Source organism: Schistocerca piceifrons, unplaced genomic scaffold (assembly GCF_021461385.2).
Source record: "Schistocerca piceifrons isolate TAMUIC-IGC-003096 unplaced genomic scaffold, iqSchPice1.1 HiC_scaffold_1194, whole genome shotgun sequence".
NCBI classification, from domain to species: domain Eukaryota; kingdom Metazoa; phylum Arthropoda; class Insecta; order Orthoptera; family Acrididae; genus Schistocerca; species Schistocerca piceifrons.
In genome coordinates, this window is record NW_025727009.1 from 1 (window position 1) to 12,214 (window position 12,214).

General features: G+C 50.2%; 22 non-coding genes across 22 annotated transcripts; all 22 read left to right on the plus strand.

Moving 5' to 3' along the window:
- The first annotated feature begins 151 nt into the window (after positions 1–151).
- Positions 152–224, plus strand: Trnak-uuu. Its single transcript has one exon. It is a non-coding gene; the product is annotated as a tRNA-Lys (tRNA).
- Positions 225–362: 138 nt separating this feature from the next.
- Trnas-cga lies at positions 363–444 on the plus strand. The gene has a single exon. It is a non-coding gene; the product is annotated as a tRNA-Ser (tRNA).
- Positions 445–1,137: 693 nt separating this feature from the next.
- On the plus strand, positions 1,138–1,219 carry Trnas-uga. The gene has a single exon. It is a non-coding gene; the product is annotated as a tRNA-Ser (tRNA).
- A 598-nt stretch (positions 1,220–1,817) lies between these two features.
- Positions 1,818–1,890, plus strand: Trnaf-gaa. The gene has a single exon. It is a non-coding gene; the product is annotated as a tRNA-Phe (tRNA).
- Positions 1,891–2,427: 537 nt separating this feature from the next.
- Trnak-uuu lies at positions 2,428–2,500 on the plus strand. Its single transcript has one exon. It is a non-coding gene; the product is annotated as a tRNA-Lys (tRNA).
- A 138-nt stretch (positions 2,501–2,638) lies between these two features.
- On the plus strand, positions 2,639–2,720 carry Trnas-cga. Its single transcript has one exon. It is a non-coding gene; the product is annotated as a tRNA-Ser (tRNA).
- Positions 2,721–3,415: 695 nt separating this feature from the next.
- Positions 3,416–3,497, plus strand: Trnas-uga. Its single transcript has one exon. It is a non-coding gene; the product is annotated as a tRNA-Ser (tRNA).
- Positions 3,498–4,096: 599 nt separating this feature from the next.
- Positions 4,097–4,169, plus strand: Trnaf-gaa. Its single transcript has one exon. It is a non-coding gene; the product is annotated as a tRNA-Phe (tRNA).
- A 539-nt stretch (positions 4,170–4,708) lies between these two features.
- On the plus strand, positions 4,709–4,781 carry Trnak-uuu. The gene has a single exon. It is a non-coding gene; the product is annotated as a tRNA-Lys (tRNA).
- A 137-nt stretch (positions 4,782–4,918) lies between these two features.
- On the plus strand, positions 4,919–5,000 carry Trnas-cga. The gene has a single exon. It is a non-coding gene; the product is annotated as a tRNA-Ser (tRNA).
- A 693-nt stretch (positions 5,001–5,693) lies between these two features.
- Positions 5,694–5,776, plus strand: Trnas-uga. Its single transcript has one exon. It is a non-coding gene; the product is annotated as a tRNA-Ser (tRNA).
- Positions 5,777–6,375: 599 nt separating this feature from the next.
- Positions 6,376–6,448, plus strand: Trnaf-gaa. Its single transcript has one exon. It is a non-coding gene; the product is annotated as a tRNA-Phe (tRNA).
- A 540-nt stretch (positions 6,449–6,988) lies between these two features.
- Positions 6,989–7,060, plus strand: Trnak-uuu. The gene has a single exon. It is a non-coding gene; the product is annotated as a tRNA-Lys (tRNA).
- A 137-nt stretch (positions 7,061–7,197) lies between these two features.
- On the plus strand, positions 7,198–7,279 carry Trnas-cga. The gene has a single exon. It is a non-coding gene; the product is annotated as a tRNA-Ser (tRNA).
- A 691-nt stretch (positions 7,280–7,970) lies between these two features.
- Trnas-uga lies at positions 7,971–8,052 on the plus strand. The gene has a single exon. It is a non-coding gene; the product is annotated as a tRNA-Ser (tRNA).
- A 599-nt stretch (positions 8,053–8,651) lies between these two features.
- On the plus strand, positions 8,652–8,724 carry Trnaf-gaa. The gene has a single exon. It is a non-coding gene; the product is annotated as a tRNA-Phe (tRNA).
- Positions 8,725–9,263: 539 nt separating this feature from the next.
- Positions 9,264–9,336, plus strand: Trnak-uuu. The gene has a single exon. It is a non-coding gene; the product is annotated as a tRNA-Lys (tRNA).
- Positions 9,337–9,474: 138 nt separating this feature from the next.
- On the plus strand, positions 9,475–9,556 carry Trnas-cga. The gene has a single exon. It is a non-coding gene; the product is annotated as a tRNA-Ser (tRNA).
- Positions 9,557–10,249: 693 nt separating this feature from the next.
- Positions 10,250–10,331, plus strand: Trnas-uga. The gene has a single exon. It is a non-coding gene; the product is annotated as a tRNA-Ser (tRNA).
- Positions 10,332–10,930: 599 nt separating this feature from the next.
- On the plus strand, positions 10,931–11,003 carry Trnaf-gaa. Its single transcript has one exon. It is a non-coding gene; the product is annotated as a tRNA-Phe (tRNA).
- A 539-nt stretch (positions 11,004–11,542) lies between these two features.
- Positions 11,543–11,615, plus strand: Trnak-uuu. The gene has a single exon. It is a non-coding gene; the product is annotated as a tRNA-Lys (tRNA).
- A 138-nt stretch (positions 11,616–11,753) lies between these two features.
- Positions 11,754–11,835, plus strand: Trnas-cga. The gene has a single exon. It is a non-coding gene; the product is annotated as a tRNA-Ser (tRNA).
- Positions 11,836–12,214: the final 379 nt, after the last annotated feature.

Below are 12,214 nucleotides of genomic sequence, written 5' to 3' on the forward strand. Positions count from 1 at the left end.
ATAGTGTGTTACGAGCTTAGCGCGATAAGTTTGCAGACAGCATTTAGGCGACGTTTTATTAGTAACGGCCCCATGCAACGATTGCACAACAGTAAAGGACATGAGTCAATGTACAGTTGTGCATCGTGGGAGGTCTCACACCGTCGTCCGAGCCCGGATAGCTCAGTCGGTAGAGCATTAGGCTTTTAACCTAAGGGTCCAGGGTTCAAGTCCCTGTCCGGGCGGAAATTTTAAAACTTTGGTAGCGATTCGTCTGGTAGCGGTGGAAACGCTACGGAAAATAATGCAGCTACGCCGTTTTCTGACACCACAGTGCTTCAAACGGTAGCATTTGCATGTGTCGGGACAACGCCGCGCTACCGGCAGTCGTGGCCGAGTGGTTAAGGCGTCTGACTCGAAATCAGATTCCCTATGGGAGCGTAGGTTCGAATCCTACCGGCTGCGTGCGATTTTGCGTAAAGAGAGGAGCAAAAATTTTCGCACACATGTGACATGCGTGGGCGAATGCGGGTGCAAACCAGTGACGCCATTCTCAACAAGACGAAAGTTTCCGTTTAAGAATACTGAGTTTCGCGACGACCGCTGCTTACTGTGGCCATCGGTTCACCTCGCACTGACGCTGGGACTGCAGAAAGCCGTCGCTGAGATCGTGAGTACACAGATGTGCTCGAAAGTGTTGGACAGAGCGAACATTCAATTCTTTTAAGAATCGCAATTGAATCATTCGAGTGCGGCGAAGGCAGTGGTGCAGCGTTTCTTTTCTTAAGATCTCGCAGCTGCTTGGAGGTATGTCCATCGTTTTAAGACGACAGAAAACTAGCGTCAGCGGTGCGTCAGTGGGAAGTCGGTGAAGTCGCCATTGGAGCCATAAGCCAGTAATTACAACATGCGAATCACTCGCTCACCACGCAGCTGTACGATAATGCTCGTGCGTGGGCCCGCATAGCTGAGTCGGTAGAGCGTTAGGTTTTCAACCAAAGGGTCCTGGGTTCAAGTCCCTGTCTGGGCGAAAATTAATACACTTTCGTAACGGCTAATGGAAACCCTACAGGAAAGAGTGAGGCCACGCCGCTTTCTGCCATGCAGATTGCTTCTAAAGATGGCGGTTTCACTTGTCGGGAGTCGCTTCTGCCACCGGCAGTCGTGGCCGAGTGGTTAAGGCGTCTGACTTGAAATCAGATTCCCTCTGGGAGCGTAGGTTCGAGTCCTGCCGACTGCGAAAATTTTCTCTCTCTCAAAAGATGGACGTTCAGGTGCATCCTAGCAGTTGCGTCACTACTAAACACATGGGTCACCAGTTATTTGATCAGGGCGCAGCGTTACAGTCGCGCCCAGAAGCCGCAGCTCATCTCCTCGTCTCACAGCCGCCCACCGGGTGTTAGTACAAGTGTCGCCTCACTGGGCAGTGCAGATGTGTCCTTTTTAGCTTGCAGACGATGACGTGTAGCAATTTACGAGCTAACGCAAGTCGAATGTTTTACCGTGTGTATCTGCTAGATACTGCCTCTCATACGGTGGAGAGGCTCACTCCTTCTTGTGTCTCGTTCTCTGCACACGAGTTGCCCCTGACATCGACATAGCACGGGTTTTCTAGCGTCAGCGCGGCGTCACGTGAAGTCAGCGAAGTGAATATTACACGAGTCGAGTCGACATGTTTGCTTGTTACGATGATGGAAGCAGAAGAAATGTGTGTGGGACTTCACTGCATCGGCTGCTCGCCTTTCAGCGTCCCTGTGTCTTATCAGACGAAGGTGACTGTGAAATTGGCAACGAGGCAGAGCTGAACGAACACATGCAAACAGCAACGTTCAATGTCAGCCGAAATAGCTCAGTTGGGAGAGCGTTAGACTGAAGATCTAAAGGTCCCTGGTTCGATCCCGGGTTTCGGCAGGTATTCGTTTTGATGCGACGCCAATGGAATTGCTCTGCGTTGGTGATAATGCAACTACAGCTGACAACAAAAATGACTCTCTGCTGTAGCAGTTCTGGTTGTCTAGTGCATGCCATAAGAGAACTCACTAGAAAACTAACTCCCTTTGAAGGAAAAGAATCAAAAAAGCCCTACCGACTGCGTTCCTTTTTCTGTGTCAGGTGGTGAAGAACGTCTTCAACGGAACGCGAAATGAGCGAAAACGTGGGAAACATTGCATTCGAAATGCTTGCGAATTTTCCAATTGCCCAGTGAGTGTCGACAAAACACGTCAATTCTCTGCTCCAACGTATGAGACGTAACAACTGGTGCAATTTGTTGTTGCATCGTGTGCCAGCAGTCTTCGATAGTGTGTTACGAGCTTAGCGCGATAAGTTTGCAGACAGCATTTAGGCGACGTTTTATTAGTAACGGCCTCATGCAACGATTGCACAACAGTAAAGGACATGAGTCAATGTACAGTTGTGCATCGTGGGAGGTCTCACACCGTCGTCCGAGCCCGGATAGCTCAGTCGGTAGAGCATTAGGCTTTTAACCTAAGGGTCCAGGGTTCAAGTCCCTGTCCGGGCGGAAATTTTAAAACTTTGGTAGCGATTCGTCTGGTAGCGGTGGAAACGCTACGGAAAATAATGCAGCTACGCCGTTTTCTGACACCACAGTGCTTCAAACGGTAGCATTTGCATGTGTCGGGACAACGCCGCGCTACCGGCAGTCGTGGCCGAGTGGTTAAGGCGTCTGACTCGAAATCAGATTCCCTATGGGAGCGTAGGTTCGAATCCTACCGGCTGCGTGCGATTTTGCGTAAAGAGAGGAGCAAAAATTTTCGCACACATGTGACATGCGTGGGCGAATGCGGGTGCAAACCAGTGACGCCATTCTCAACAAGACGAAAGTTTCCGTTTAAGAATACTGAGTTTCGCGACGACCGCTGCTTACTGTGGCCATCGGTTCACCTCGCACTGACGCTGGGACTGCAGAAAGCCGTCGCTGAGATCGTGAGTACACAGATGTGCTCGAAAGTGTTGGACAGAGCGAACATTCAATTCTTTTTAAGAATCGCAATTGAATCATTCGAGTGCGGCGAAGGCAGTGGTGCAGCGTTTCTTTTCTTAAGATCTCGCAGCTGCTTGGAGGTATGTCCATCGTTTTAAGACGACAGAAAACTAGCGTCAGCGGTGCGTCAGTGGGAAGTCGGTGAAGTCGCCATTGGAGCCATAAGCCAGTAATTACAACATGCGAATCACTCGCTCACCACGCAGCTGTACGATAATGCTCGTGCGTGGGCCCGCATAGCTGAGTCGGTAGAGCGTTAGGTTTTCAACCAAAGGGTCCTGGGTTCAAGTCCCTGTCTGGGCGAAAATTAATACACTTTCGTAACGGCTAATGGAAACCCTACAGGAAAGAGTGAGGCCACGCCGCTTTCTGCCATCAGATTGCTTCTTTAAAGATGGCGGTTTCACTTGTCGGGAGTCGCTTCTGCCACCGGCAGTCGTGGCCGAGTGGTTAAGGCGTCTGACTTGAAATCAGATTCCCTCTGGGAGCGTAGGTTCGAGTCCTGCCGACTGCGAAAATTTTCTCTCTCTCAAAAGATGGACGTTCAGGTGCATCCTAGCAGTTGCGTCACTACTAAACACATGGGTCACCAGTTATTTGATCCAGGGCGCAGCGTTACAGTCGCGCCCAGAAGCCGCAGCTCATCTCCTCGTCTCACAGCCGCCCACCGGGTGTTAGTACAAGTGTCGCCTCACTGGGCAGTGCAGATGTGTCCTTTTTAGCTTGCAGACGATGACGTGTAGCAATTTACGAGCTAACGCAAGTCGAATGTTTTACCGTGTGTATCTGCTAGATACTGCCTCTCATACGGTGGAGAGGCTCACTCCTTCTTGTGTCTCGTTCTCTGCACACGAGTTGCCCCTGACATCGACATAGCACGGGTTTTCTAGCGTCAGCGCGGCGTCACGTGAAGTCAGCGAAGTGAATATTACACGAGTCGAGTCGACATGTTTGCTTGTTACGATGATGGAAGCAGAAGAAATGTGTGTGGGACTTCACTGCATCGGCTGCTCGCCTTTCAGCGTCCCTGTGTCTTATCAGACGAAGGTGACTGTGAAATTGGCAACGAGGCAGAGCTGAACGAACACATGCAAACAGCAACGTTCAATGTCAGCCGAAATAGCTCAGTTGGGAGAGCGTTAGACTGAAGATCTAAAGGTCCCTGGTTCGATCCCGGGTTTCGGCAGGTATTCGTTTTGATGCGACGCCAATGGAATTGCTCTGCGTTGGTGATAATGCAACTACAGCTGACAACAAAAATGACTCTCTGCTGTAGCAGTTCTGGTTGTCTAGTGCATGCCATAAGAGGAACTCACTAGAAAACTAACTCCCTTTGAAGGAAAAGAATCAAAAAAGCCCTACCGACTGCGTTCCTTTTTCTGTGTCAGGTGGTGAAGAACGTCTTCAACGGAACCGCGAAATGAGCGAAAACGTGGGAAACATTGCATTCGAAATGCTTGCGAATTTTCCAATTGCCCAGTGAGTGTCGACAAAACACGTCAATTCTCTGCTCCAACGTATGAGACGTAACAACTGGTGCAATTTGTTGTTGCATCGTGTGCCAGCAGTCTTCGATAGTGTGTTACGAGCTTAGCGCGATAAGTTTGCAGACAGCATTTAGGCGACGTTTTATTAGTAACGGCCCCATGCAACGATTGCACAACAGTAAAGGACATGAGTCAATGTACAGTTGTGCATCGTGGGAGGTCTCACACCGTCGTCCGAGCCCGGATAGCTCAGTCGGTAGAGCATTAGGCTTTTAACCTAAGGGTCCAGGGTTCAAGTCCCTGTCCGGGCGGAAATTTAAAACTTTGGTAGCGATTCGTCTGGTAGCGGTGGAAACGCTACGGAAAATAATGCAGCTACGCCGTTTTCTGACACCACAGTGCTTCAAACGGTAGCATTTGCATGTGTCGGGACAACGCCGCGCTACCGGCAGTCGTGGCCGAGTGGTTAAGGCGTCTGACTCGAAATCAGATTCCCTGTGGGAGCGTAGGTTCGAATCCTACCGGCTGCGTGCGATTTTGCGTAAAGAGAGGAGCAAAAATTTTCGCACACATGTGACATGCGTGGGCGAATGCGGGTGCAAACCAGTGACGCCATTCTCAACAAGACGAAAGTTTCCGTTTAAGAATACTGAGTTTCGCGACGACCGCTGCTTACTGTGGCCATCGGTTCACCTCGCACTGACGCTGGGACTGCAGAAAGCCGTCGCTGAGATCGTGAGTACACAGATGTGCTCGAAAGTGTTGGACAGAGCGAACATTCAATTCTTTTTAAGAATCGCAATTGAATCATTCGAGTGCGGCGAAGGCAGTGGTGCAGCGTTTCTTTTCTTAAGATCTCGCAGCTGCTTGGAGGTATGTCCATCGTTTTAAGACGACAGAAAACTAGCGTCAGCGGTGCGTCAGTGGGAAGTCGGTGAAGTCGCCATTGGAGCCATAAGCCAGTAATTACAACATGCGAATCACTCGCTCACCACGCAGCTGTACGATAATGCTCGTGCGTGGGCCCGCATAGCTGAGTCGGTAGAGCGTTAGGTTTTCAACCAAAGGGTCCTGGGTTCAAGTCCCTGTCTGGGCGAAAATTAATACACTTTCGTAACGGCTAATGGAAACCCTACAGGAAAGAGTGAGGCCACGCCGCTTTCTGCCATCAGATTGCTTCTAAAGATGGCGGTTTCACTTGTCGGGAGTCGCTTCTGCCACCGGCAAGTCGTGGCCGAGTGGTTAAGGCGTCTGACTTGAAATCAGATTCCCTCTGGGAGCGTAGGTTCGAGTCCTGCCGACTGCGAAAATTTTCTCTCTCTCAAAAGATGGACGTTCAGGTGCATCCTAGCAGTTGCGTCACTACTAAACACATGGGTCACCAGTTATTTGATCCAGGGCGCAGCGTTACAGTCGCGCCCAGAAGCCGCAGCTCATCTCCTCGTCTCACAGCCGCCCACCGGGTGTTAGTACAAGTGTCGCCTCACTGGGCAGTGCAGATGTGTCCTTTTTAGCTTGCAGACGATGACGTGTAGCAATTTACGAGCTAACGCAAGTCGAATGTTTTACCGTGTGTATCTGCTAGATACTGCCTCTCATACGGTGGAGAGGCTCACTCCTTCTTGTGTCTCGTTCTCTGCACACGAGTTGCCCCTGACATCGACATAGCACGGGTTTTCTAGCGTCAGCGCGGCGTCACGTGAAGTCAGCGAAGTGAATATTACACGAGTCGAGTCGACATGTTTGCTTGTTACGATGATGGAAGCAGAAGAAATGTGTGTGGGACTTCACTGCATCGGCTGCTCGCCTTTCAGCGTCCCTGTGTCTTATCAGACGAAGGTGACTGTGAAATTGGCAACGAGGCAGAGCTGAACGAACACATGCAAACAGCAACGTTCAATGTCAGCCGAAATAGCTCAGTTGGGAGAGCGTTAGACTGAAGATCTAAAGGTCCCTGGTTCGATCCCGGGTTTCGGCAGGTATTCGTTTTGATGCGACGCCAATGGAATTGCTCTGCGTTGGTGATAATGCAACTACAGCTGACAACAAAAATGACTCTCTGCTGTAGCAGTTCTGGTTGTCTAGTGCATGCCATAAGAGGAACTCACTAGAAAACTAACTCCCTTTGAAGGAAAAGAATCAAAAAAGCCCTACCGACTGCGTTCCTTTTTCTGTGTCAGGTGGTGAAGAACGTCTTCAACGGAACCGCGAAATGAGCGAAAACGTGGGAAACATTGCATTCGAAATGCTTGCGAATTTTCCAATTGCCCAGTGAGTGTCGACAAAACACGTCAATTCTCTGCTCCAACGTATGAGACGTAACAACTGGTGCAATTTGTTGTTGCATCGTGTGCCAGCAGTCTTCGATAGTGTGTTACGAGCTTAGCGCGATAAGTTTGCAGACAGCATTTAGGCGACGTTTTTATTAGTAACGGCCCCATGCAACGATTGCACAACAGTAAAGGACATGAGTCAATGTACAGTTGTGCATCGTGGGAGGTCTCACACCGTCGTCCGAGCCCGGATAGCTCAGTCGGTAGAGCATTAGGCTTTTAACCTAAGGGTCAGGGTTCAAGTCCCTGTCCGGGCGGAAATTTTAAACTTTGGTAGCGATTCGTCTGGTAGCGGTGGAAACGCTACGGAAAATAATGCAGCTACGCCGTTTTCTGACACCACAGTGCTTCAAACGGTAGCATTTGCATGTGTCGGGACAACGCCGCGCTACCGGCAGTCGTGGCCGAGTGGTTAAGGCGTCTGACTCGAAATCAGATTCCCTATGGGAGCGTAGGTTCGAATCCTACCGGCTGCGTGCGATTTTGCGTAAAGAGAGGAGCAAAAATTTTCGCACACATGTGACATGCGTGGGCGAATGCGGGTGCAAACCAGTGACGCCATTCTCAACAAGACGAAAGTTTCCGTTTAAGAATACTGAGTTTCGCGACGACCGCTGCTTACTGTGGCCATCGGTTCACCTCGCACTGACGCTGGGACTGCAGAAAGCCGTCGCTGAGATCGTGAGTACACAGATGTGCTCGAAAGTGTTGGACAGAGCGAACATTCATTCTTTTAAGAATCGCAATTGAATCATTCGAGTGCGGCGAAGGCAGTGGTGCAGCGTTTCTTTTCTTAAGATCTCGCAGCTGCTTGGAGGTATGTCCATCGTTTTAAGACGACAGAAAACTAGCGTCAGCGGTGCGTCAGTGGGAAGTCGGTGAAGTCGCCATTGGAGCCATAAGCCAGTAATTACAACATGCGAATCACTCGCTCACCACGCAGCTGTACGATAATGCTCGTGCGTGGGCCCGCATAGCTGAGTCGGTAGAGCGTTAGGTTTTCAACCAAAGGGTCCTGGGTTCAAGTCCCTGTCTGGGCGAAAATTAATACACTTTCGTAACGGCTAATGGAAACCCTACAGGAAAGAGTGAGGCCACGCCGCTTTCTGCCATCAGATTGCTTCTAAAGATGGCGGTTTCACTTGTCGGGAGTCGCTTCTGCCACCGGCAGTCGTGGCCGAGTGGTTAAGGCGTCTGACTTGAAATCAGATTCCCTCTGGGAGCGTAGGTTCGAGTCCTGCCGACTGCGAAAATTTTCTCTCTCTCAAAAGATGGACGTTCAGGTGCATCCTAGCAGTTGCGTCACTACTAAACACATGGGTCACCAGTTATTTGATCCAGGGCGCAGCGTTACAGTCGCGCCCAGAAGCCGCAGCTCATCTCCTCGTCTCACAGCCGCCCACCGGGTGTTAGTACAAGTGTCGCCTCACTGGGCAGTGCAGATGTGTCCTTTTTAGCTTGCAGACGATGACGTGTAGCAATTTACGAGCTAACGCAAGTCGAATGTTTTACCGTGTGTATCTGCTAGATACTGCCTCTCATACGGTGGAGAGGCTCACTCCTTCTTGTGTCTCGTTCTCTGCACACGAGTTGCCCCTGACATCGACATAGCACGGGTTTTCTAGCGTCAGCGCGGCGTCACGTGAAGTCAGCGAAGTGAATATTACACGAGTCGAGTCGACATGTTTGCTTGTTACGATGATGGAAGCAGAAGAAATGTGTGTGGGACTTCACTGCATCGGCTGCTCGCCTTTCAGCGTCCCTGTGTCTTATCAGACGAAGGTGACTGTGAAATTGGCAACGAGGCAGAGCTGAACGAACACATGCAAACAGCAACGTTCAATGTCAGCCGAAATAGCTCAGTTGGGAGAGCGTTAGACTGAAGATCTAAAGGTCCCTGGTTCGATCCCGGGTTTCGGCAGGTATTCGTTTTGATGCGACGCCAATGGAATTGCTCTGCGTTGGTGATAATGCAACTACAGCTGACAACAAAAATGACTCTCTGCTGTAGCAGTTCTGGTTGTCTAGTGCATGCCATAAGAGGAACTCACTAGAAAACTAACTCCCTTTGAAGGAAAAGAATCAAAAAAGCCCTACCGACTGCGTTCCTTTTTCTGTGTCAGGTGGTGAAGAACGTCTTCAACGGAACCGCGAAATGAGCGAAAACGTGGGAAACATTGCATTCGAAATGCTTGCGAATTTTCCAATTGCCCAGTGAGTGTCGACAAAACACGTCAATTCTCTGCTCCAACGTATGAGACGTAACAACTGGTGCAATTTGTTGTTGCATCGTGTGCCAGCAGTCTTCGATAGTGTGTTACGAGCTTAGCGCGATAAGTTTGCAGACAGCATTTAGGCGACGTTTTATTAGTAACGGCCCCATGCAACGATTGCACAACAGTAAAGGACATGAGTCAATGTACAGTTGTGCATCGTGGGAGGTCTCACACCGTCGTCCGAGCCCGGATAGCTCAGTCGGTAGAGCATTAGGCTTTTAACCTAAGGGTCCAGGGTTCAAGTCCCTGTCCGGGCGGAAATTTTAAAACTTTGGTAGCGATTCGTCTGGTAGCGGTGGAAACGCTACGGAAAATAATGCAGCTACGCCGTTTTCTGACACCACAGTGCTTCAAACGGTAGCATTTGCATGTGTCGGGACAACGCCGCGCTACCGGCAGTCGTGGCCGAGTGGTTAAGGCGTCTGACTCGAAATCAGATTCCCTATGGGAGCGTAGGTTCGAATCCTACCGGCTGCGTGCGATTTTGCGTAAAGAGAGGAGCAAAAATTTTCGCACACATGTGACATGCGTGGGCGAATGCGGGTGCAAACCAGTGACGCCATTCTCAACAAGACGAAAGTTTCCGTTTAAGAATACTGAGTTTCGCGACGACCGCTGCTTACTGTGGCCATCGGTTCACCTCGCACTGACGCTGGGACTGCAGAAAGCCGTCGCTGAGATCGTGAGTACACAGATGTGCTCGAAAGTGTTGGACAGAGCGAACATTCAATTCTTTTTAAGAATCGCAATTGAATCATTCGAGTGCGGCGAAGGCAGTGGTGCAGCGTTTCTTTTCTTAAGATCTCGCAGCTGCTTGGAGGTATGTCCATCGTTTTAAGACGACAGAAAACTAGCGTCAGCGGTGCGTCAGTGGGAAGTCGGTGAAGTCGCCATTGGAGCCATAAGCCAGTAATTACAACATGCGAATCACTCGCTCACCACGCAGCTGTACGATAATGCTCGTGCGTGGGCCCGCATAGCTGAGTCGGTAGAGCGTTAGGTTTTCAACCAAAGGGTCCTGGGTTCAAGTCCCTGTCTGGGCGAAAATTAATACACTTTCGTAACGGCTAATGGAAACCCTACAGGAAAGAGTGAGGCCACGCCGCTTTCTGCCATCAGATTGCTTCTAAAGATGGCGGTTTCACTTGTCGGGAGTCGCTTCTGCCACCGGCAGTCGTGGCCGAGTGGTTAAGGCGTCTGACTTGAAATCAGATTCCCTCTGGGAGCGTAGGTTCGAGTCCTGCCGACTGCGAAAATTTTCTCTCTCTCAAAAGATGGACGTTCAGGTGCATCCTAGCAGTTGCGTCACTACTAAACACATGGGTCACCAGTTATTTGATCCAGGGCGCAGCGTTACAGTCGCGCCCAGAAGCCGCAGCTCATCTCCTCGTCTCACAGCCGCCCACCGGGTGTTAGTACAAGTGTCGCCTCACTGGGCAGTGCAGATGTGTCCTTTTTAGCTTGCAGACGATGACGTGTAGCAATTTACGAGCTAACGCAAGTCGAATGTTTTACCGTGTGTATCTGCTAGATACTGCCTCTCATACGGTGGAGAGGCTCACTCCTTCTTGTGTCTCGTTCTCTGCACACGAGTTGCCCCTGACATCGACATAGCACGGGTTTTCTAGCGTCAGCGCGGCGTCACGTGAAGTCAGCGAAGTGAATATTACACGAGTCGAGTCGACATGTTTGCTTGTTACGATGATGGAAGCAGAAGAAATGTGTGTGGGACTTCACTGCATCGGCTGCTCGCCTTTCAGCGTCCCTGTGTCTTATCAGACGAAGGTGACTGTGAAATTGGCAACGAGGCAGAGCTGAACGAACACATGCAAACAGCAACGTTCAATGTCAGCCGAAATAGCTCAGTTGGGAGAGCGTTAGACTGAAGATCTAAAGGTCCCTGGTTCGATCCCGGGTTTCGGCAGGTATTCGTTTTGATGCGACGCCAATGGAATTGCTCTGCGTTGGTGATAATGCAACTACAGCTGACAACAAAAATGACTCTCTGCTGTAGCAGTTCTGGTTGTCTAGTGCATGCCATAAGAGGAACTCACTAGAAAACTAACTCCCTTTGAAGGAAAAGAATCAAAAAAGCCCTACCGACTGCGTTCCTTTTTCTGTGTCAGGTGGTGAAGAACGTCTTCAACGGAACCGCGAAATGAGCGAAAACGTGGGAAACATTGCATTCGAAATGCTTGCGAATTTTCCAATTGCCCAGTGAGTGTCGACAAAACACGTCAATTCTCTGCTCCAACGTATGAGACGTAACAACTGGTGCAATTTGTTGTTGCATCGTGTGCCAGCAGTCTTCGATAGTGTGTTACGAGCTTAGCGCGATAAGTTTGCAGACAGCATTTAGGCGACGTTTTATTAGTAACGGCCCCATGCAACGATTGCACAACAGTAAAGGACATGAGTCAATGTACAGTTGTGCATCGTGGGAGGTCTCACACCGTCGTCCGAGCCCGGATAGCTCAGTCGGTAGAGCATTAGGCTTTTAACCTAAGGGTCCAGGGTTCAAGTCCCTGTCCGGGCGGAAATTTTAAAACTTTGGTAGCGATTCGTCTGGTAGCGGTGGAAACGCTACGGAAAATAATGCAGCTACGCCGTTTTCTGACACCACAGTGCTTCAAACGGTAGCATTTGCATGTGTCGGGACAACGCCGCGCTACCGGCAGTCGTGGCCGAGTGGTTAAGGCGTCTGACTCGAAATCAGATTCCCTATGGGAGCGTAGGTTCGAATCCTACCGGCTGCGTGCGATTTTGCGTAAAGAGAGGAGCAAAAATTTTCGCACACATGTGACATGCGTGGGCGAATGCGGGTGCAAACCAGTGACGCCATTCTCAACAAGACGAAAGTTTCCGTTTAAGAATACTGAGTTTCGCGACGACCGCTGCTTACTGTGGCCATCGGTTCACCTCGCACTGACGCTGGGACTGCAGAAAGCCGTCGCTGAGATCGTGAGTACACAGATGTGCTCGAAAGTGTTGGACAGAGCGAACATTCAATTCTTTTTAAGAATCGCAATTGAATCATTCGAGTGCGGCGAAGGCAGTGGTGCAGCGTTTCTTTTCTTAAGATCTCGCAGCTGCTTGGAGGTATGTCCATCGTTTTAAGACGACAGAAAACTAGCG